Genomic DNA, 8,156 nt, shown 5'->3' on the forward strand with positions numbered 1-8,156 from the left:
TCAATGCATTCCTTGGAATCCATCCTAGTTTATCTGTTCACACCCGCTCATACAGTTTATGCATTTTAAAATCTGACTGCTTGCTTTTTACCTTACCATATCAGTCTTATCATTCCATAGCTACCTCAAGGCCCAGAACCAATGTTATCTTTTGATAGCTAGAAGTGGCTATTCTAGCCTATGCTCTATCCTTCTAATAAACTTTTAAAGAATTTCACATTATACCAGTCATATGTTCTTTTATGGTCCTATCTTATGGTTATTTGGGTTTACATTTATTTCCCCTGTATATCTTGGTAAGGTCTTCTTCATTAAACTGTGAACCCATTTATTATACAAATTTTTATCTCTCACGGCTTCTTGCACTTGTCCTTTTATATAGTCATGCTCAGCAAAAAATTATTATATCAATAAAACAATTATTAGATTATAGAGTCTGCAAAAGGCTTCTACGATTAGTCTAACTGGCTAAGAATCTGTTTCTGGTTCACAAATAATTCAGTTATCTATTTCATCTTTGCCTATACCCACTCCATATGTAATCCCAATATGCCGCCCCTCAAACAATTTTATGAAAACATACATTCTAAGTAAATACATTCTACTTACCAAGAATAGATTATTCAGAAGGAAAATTCAGTGGCTTCAATCTTATTTCTTTCTTTCAACCCTATTGCTACCATGAATGGTAACTATATTAAAAGTATAGTTTACTACAGTTCTGTCCTACATGCTTTATCTCTTCTTTGGTGAGAAGCCTGAAGACGTCAACTGTTCAACATTACTGTCTCGAACAGTCTATCATAGTTCTTTTATTGTCCATCCTACCTCTGCAGCCTGAACCTTAGCCTGTAGGATATACTATACAGAGTCCCTCTGAACAAGTGAATGACTAGAAAGGAACTCAGCTGGAAGAGGCTCAGGCTTGCTGGGTGCTGAACACTGAGAACATATGCTTATTTGCATTAGGTGAAGTTTGTCAATCTTTCTTCAAAGTTAGTATGGAATTTTGGAAAGCATTTTGGATTAAGGCTTATATCAGTGGTGAAAGGGTCTTAAAAGTTTATTTTACACACAATTAAAGAAATGCTTTCTGTTATCAGCTCTACGGTTTATTAGCTTTGTGAACCTGGAGAGGTCAATGAACTTTTCTGAGTCGTAGTTTTCTCATCCAATGTTGGGGATAATGACACCTGGCCTTGTCTTGTCAACACTTGAACATTTACTCAATCACATAAAGGTTCAGTATTTAACTAGATAAATTTGCAAATGTAAGACATCATTGAAGTGTTGACAAATTGACATTATTCTCATGTAGCATATGAGCGGATTTTTTATAGTAACTATTTTAGGGATGCCGTTAAGAACTCTTTTTTGGAGTAAACCATTAACTTCATGTTTCGTTGCCAAAAAATGTTGCAACGCCTATCATAAATTTATTTAATCTCAATTTTAGGCATGTACACACATTCTACTGCTTTAATTTCAAGATAAATAAGGCATTGTAATTTGGTACATTAATTTACACTAATCTTGTATTAGCTATTTCAATTTCTAGTTGCCACAGTGTGAATGGCTTTAACAGAATATATATTTCAAGTATTCTTAGCATTTTTCTTTGCTTTAGAAATAGCTACTGTGAAAAGTAAAAATGTGTTTTCAAAAGTTGCAAACATTAATCAAAGCTGGATCATGGTATGCAATTTGCTTTTTTTGTATTGGCAGAAGTCTTTTCTGTTAGTTTAAAGAAAAAAAGTGAGGTTCCTCTAGGGAGTAGAAATATAAAGCTAAGATTATGGGTTCAGTTAAGCTTTTGTTGTTAGCTCTGTCCAGTCTCCCAGTGACTCTGTATACAGCCGAGCCGAACCCTGCCCGGTCCTTTTGCACCCAAACCCTGCCCGGTCCTTTTGCACCATCCTCTAATCTTTTGGCGCTGTATCAGACAATGCTCTGTTGCTATTCATAGGATTTTCATGGCCGAGTTTTTCAGAAGTGGGAGGCCAGGTCCTTCTTCCTAGTCTGTTTTAGTCTGGAATCTTAGTCTGGAAATCTGTCCACTACGGCAGACCCTGTTGGTATTTGAAACACCTGTGGCATAGCTTTCAGCATCACAATAACACCCAGCTGCCACAATATGGCAACCGACAGACGGGTGCTGTGGTTCCCCAAAGGGGAAACAAACCCCACTGGGGTGGTGAGAATGCCAAATCTTAACCACTAGACCACCTCAGTCAAGCTAAATAAATTAAAATTACTAGAAATATGGTAAATGAACAAATTGTGTACTTTCCACTGGGCAATGATATATGTGAATTTCTGCTATTAGTTTTGAGTGTATGCTATGCTTTTCATGCCTCAGCTTGGTTTGGAGAGTCACCTATTCTTAGTCTAATTTACATACCCCTTCCATGAAGGCACTAGAACGCTGATTAACAGAAATTTTTATTTGATGTCCTCCTTCCACGTTCTACCAAAATACGAAGGACTTGTATTAGTTGGTTCAAAAATCTCTCTAAAGTAAAAAAAAAAAAAAAGAATAAAAGAAAAGTACTAAGTTAGAGTGAGTAGAAAAAGCCATCTATCGTGAAAACTTCCCATGAAAGCTCTAAATTAGCACTAACTAAATGAGCAATCCTTGGTTGTTTACGTGCCTGATTGACACACTTGCCAGTTGAGGCTTTTGCAGAGCAAAGGTAGGCAGCACTGTACTGCCACGTTTAAATTTTTATTTTTTGGTAACTGGTACAAATTTTTGAAACACTAAACTTTGAAAGTATCCTGTTAATTCTACCAAACCATTAGCCTCCAGGCTTTATTTAAAGATGAGGTGGAAATAGCTTTATCCCTGTAAGGGTGGGTCAGGCTACATTCCTCATTTGTCAAAGGACTCTTAATATTGATTAGAACCTGTGGACCGTGCTGAGAACGGTTAACAGCTAAATTCTTTTGAAACAAGCTGGTTGCCTAAGAACTAGACACCAAGTCTTTCTTCCTCTTTTTTTTTTCTCATCCTTTGCCAGGATACTGAAGCCAAACGCCTAATGAAAACAACACACTCACTATTCTTTAAGTGTGCTTTAAATTAGCTATTTTAGATTAGATTTGCAATCAACTCACTTGTAAGGATTTTAATGTTAATGGGCTTTCAAAGCAAGTGTGATTGTCTCTGATAGAGTACATTTGCTATCAATTTGATACCCTGAGAAAGTGGATGCAATAATGTAAAGCCTGAGGCATTTCATTGACTACCGCTAGAGTCTCCATCATTGGCTATTTTGGGATTAGTCTGGGGAAAGGCAAAGATTAAAGAAATTTAGTTTTGTTTTAACTTTAGTTCCCTGATAAGGTAAGATTTTCTGGGCATGATGGCTTACAAGACAGCCTGATGCTATGTGTCCCAGTGTGAGACAGAATGAAAGGCTTTAGCGAGAATTTGGTGGTTTGTCAGTCTTCCCCAAAATACTTTGTTCTCTCTCCAGACATACCGACCATTCTGAGGCTGCTGTATATCCTTTCCTTCCCTTCCCCATCTACGCGTATATCCCAGAACAACAAATAGTATACGTTTCAAAGTTACAGTGACATCATAATGAACATACTTTTCTTCAACAAACATTGTTATTGAGATTTACTCATATTGACATATGGATCTAGCATGTTATGTTATTTCTTTTACCAAAAATTTAGTTTTCCATTTTACAAACATACCATCACTTCTTTATCCATTTTCCTATTTGTGGACTGTTAGGCTGTTTCCAATTCTGCACAAACACTGTTCACATGAACAACGTGTACATGTCTCCTTGTGCACATATGAAATGCGTTCTGGGAGGTATGGACTCAGAAGGGGCATTGCCATGCACATCTGCACCTTGAAACTTTTTTGCTAATTGTTTTTGAGGGCTATGCTTTTCAGGTCTCCAGGTTCAGAAATATCTTCTTAGTTCTTGGTTAGTTTGGTTAACTTAAGTATGGTATTTTTTTGTTCTTTTTTGTTTGTATGTTTTGCTTTGTTTTGTTTGTTTTTTCTTGTTGAGCAAGATTAGCCCTGAGCTAACATCTGTGCCAATCTTCCTCCACTTTATATGTGAGTCACCACCACAGCATGGCTGACGAATGGTGTAGGTCCACACCTGGGATCTGAACCCGTGAACCTGGGCCACCAAAGGGGAACATGCCAAACCCAACTGCTATGCCATAGGGCCAGTCGCTGTTTTGTTTGTTTTTAATAAAAGTCTAGCTTGTTTGCACAGCTATTTCTGTTCTTTTTTTTTTCTTTTTTTGGCTAGTATACCTCTGATATATTTTTCCATCCTTTTGCTTTCAACATTCTGTGTCATTATGTTTGGATGTGACATTTATGGACAGTATAATGGTGGATTTTTAAAAATCCAACCTGAGAATTCTTGTCTTTTAAGTGGTGTACTTAACTCACTTACATTTGTCATGATTACTCATATATTTGGAATTAATTCTTTTTTATTTTCTCTTTTCTGTTATGATGAGTTTTCTTTGCTACTTGTTAGCCTTTACTTTCTTCTATTGAATTTATCAATTTTTATTTCCTTTTTCCCTTTCTACTAATTAGGAGGCTAGACAGTCTATTTTTATTCCATATGAGTATAATTTTCTAACCTACATAACCAAATTAAATTTAAAGTTTACCAATATTTCTATCCTTCTTATGAGGAACATACAAACCTTAGAACATTTTGACTGTAATTACACTCCTTGCATTTCCCATTATATTCTCATCTGGTATTTTAGATCCTTGGTTTTAGTGCTCCCCAATTAGTTGTAAATTTTATTCACCCACAATTTTCATAATTGCCTTACCATTGCTTCTTGTGTAACACTTTGTCATTGGGGTTTAATTTCCTTTTTGCAGAAATTTATGTTTAGTTGTTGTGTAACTGAATTTATATAACTGGAAAACACATAAGCTCTCTTTTCTTTTTTGTCCAAAAATACAATTTGTCCTCCATTTTTATGAAAATTTATAGGATATTGGATTCTACACTGACAGGTGAAGTACACTGAAGGTAATACTCCATTGGCCTCTTTTGTTGCTTTTGAAAAGACCCCTCTCAATGCAATTGTTGCCTCTTCGAAGGCAATTGTGTTTTGTTGTTTCTGCTCTTTAGATTTTCTTCTTTGAGATCTTATTTTGTAGTGTTGCCACAATGTATTTATCTCATTATTTATTTTATGGGAACTCATGGTTTTCTAATATTTATGACTTTCAACATATCTGGAAACTTCTCAGTGATTTCCTCATTAAACAGTTCTTCCTATTTCTTTCTTTTCCTTCTCCAAGAACCACATATTTAATCTATGTAGTAATTTTTCATTCTAGTTTCCATATCTTAATTGATCTTTTATGTTTTTCATCTTTGTTTCTTTGTGTTGATTTATGGGTAATTTTCTCAGCTCTATCTTTTACCCATTGTGTGTTTAATTACAATGGTATTTTTCATTTCTACCAGATCGTTTTAATTCTTTTCTAAAATTGGGATTTTTTTCCCTTTTTAAAAATATTTATTTATCATTTCTAATCCTTCTTTTATCTCTTCAGTCACTTTAAATACATGTATTTTGTAATCTTTTTTAGAATGACTCATATGAAGTTGCTCGGGGTCTAAACTTATGTTTCTACCCATGCTGCCTCTAACTTCTTTGGCTATTTCGCTTGTGTGATTTAAAATTTTTTCTTTTGAGCTAATTTTTAGTTTAGTTAGTTTTTTTTTTAAGTTACAAAGTGAATTGACTTTTTTTTCTTTTATTATTGTGGATACTCCAGAGTTTTCACTGGCCTGGGACCTGTTTGAAAAACAAATTATCATTTTAAGATTTTAGGTTCCATGTCCTTTTGGAAAATTGGGACCCACTCCATGTCCGGCATAACCCTAGCTTTTTAAATTTCTTTTCCACCTGGAACCTGGGACAGAGACAAGTTTTCACTGAGAGTAAAAGGAATTATTTATTTTTTTGTTACTTTCGGGATGGGATGTCTTTCCTGCATCTCAACTTTAAGTTTCTCTACCATGCTCAGGTCAAAATTTACATATCCTCTTCCCAGGTGGGAATGAAAATTCATAAAGATTCTTAAAGCCGATAGCCAGGTCTAAAATGATCTTTATAAAACATGGTGATCATCTTACCACGCAGTTTTAAACCTGTTTAAACAGTTTTGACAAGCTTCCTGTTCCTCCTCAGATAAAGCTAAACAGTTTCAACTTTGCTAATGGGTTCTTTCTAGGTCTTGCTACTACTTTTCCCTTCGTCCTGATGATATCATTTTTACTGTCAACGTCACACTATGCTTGACATCTCTTAGTTTCTTGATTATGCCATGGTCTCTTTTGCTTCTGGGTCTTTAAAGAGCTGTCCTGCGTCATAGATCTTTCTTTCCCCTTCCCTTTCTCACATAACTCTTTACTACTTCTCAACCCCCAGCATTCTTTCTTTCTTGTTTATTTTGTTTAGATCCTCCCTATGTCAGTTCCTCTAGCATGGAGTTTTCATAACTCACGTGCTTCTTTATCTTAAAACTTACCATCTATCATTGACATATCCTATTTAATTGTTTGTCTTTCTTGCTAAACTATAAACTCCATGAGGGCAAAAAAAATCTATCATGTTTACTACACTATATTGAGTGCTTAGCAAAATTTCTATACGTAGTAAATATTTAATTACTGTTTGTTTTATGAAACAAATAAAATGCACACATTGAATAATGGCTTGAAGTTTTGTTTTGTTTTTGGTTGTCACATCATAAAGACTGTTGAATCTAATTAAGTTTGCTATTACCCAAAACCTTAATCTAATTTGACATACGCAGTTGCTTACCTTATCCTCTATATGAAATATGTTAAAGAAATCCATGTGCATTTGCATGGCTAGTTCCTGTATATGCAGGACTATATTATCTATGGATTTCTGGCATTAATTCTTTTCTCAGCAACCTAAATAGAATGATTGGTTCTGGTGGTTAGGATTTGATGGTATATAGTTTGTCAAGCATCCTTTAAACTATACAATTTACCTTGTTCTTTGGCCCAATTTTGGATTAATCCTATACCCTGATCTTACCAATGCACTTTATTTTGATCATAGCAATGGAAAAGCTGAAATCATCTTAATATGTCATTATACCATCTTTAAGCCTTAACAATAATCTATATGTATGGGCAACAGAAGTGGGCCCCCTTACTGGGGAAAACTAAAATAAATTCTCCCTGAAGAGAGTTAAAGCCATCTTAGGTAGAATTTGTGAGGAGGTGGATATTGCATACATGATCACCAGCTGATAATTGGCGTATCACTGCAGGGAAGAAATTCTGAAGTGAAATAACAGAGGCAGTCTTCCTGCTGCCTTACCAGTGAGGATCTGTAGGTGAGCTGTCAGGAACACTTGACCCGAGGTTCGAGGAGGAAAGAAAGTAAATAATTATCGATGTACATCTGCTTACATTTGTTAGAGAGTGAGGTAAAGGTATTCTTTCATTTACTTAATTATTCTACAATCTATATTAAGATATAAAAATTATATTAGAAAATACAAAAAATATGTATTTTTTATCTAGGTTCTCAATAACGGATTGGAATTTTCTCACACAACTTTTTTGTAAAGGACCAATGTCCAATGTTTGAATTTCTACAGAATTTGGAGTAGTAATAAGCAGAAAGCTAGACCTCTGAATATAGTGATGTGTCCAGTTAGGATAAACAGTATTCTTCTGATGCCTCTAAAACACTTGTCAGGATGGCAAAGGTAATTTGCTCTGAGGAAATTTTCTGACCACAAAGTCCAGGCTGATGTCTTATGGGATGAGTGGTGATTTGTTTTTACACAGCATGGCATGCATTTTAAGTTGTGTTCTTCATTCATTCTGTAGAGAGTGCCAGGATAAATTTGAGGTGCTTTCTGCAGGATATGAATCCAGTTGTTTTCTAAACATTGCTTTTGTCAAAACTGTTTTAATTTAGTAAATAAGTACAATTACTTTGTGAGCTTCAAAGTGAGAGGGGCATTAATATAATAGTAAATCAATATTAGATTCATTTGAGGAATGGAACTTATGTAGCATTGCCAGATCAACTCCAGAACTTAGATTCCATTTGTGTGGCTGTGTAATTGCCAAGCCTGTTAC

Source organism: Equus caballus, chromosome 8 (assembly GCF_041296265.1).
Source record: "Equus caballus isolate H_3958 breed thoroughbred chromosome 8, TB-T2T, whole genome shotgun sequence".
Taxonomy (NCBI): Eukaryota; Metazoa; Chordata; class Mammalia; order Perissodactyla; family Equidae; genus Equus; species Equus caballus.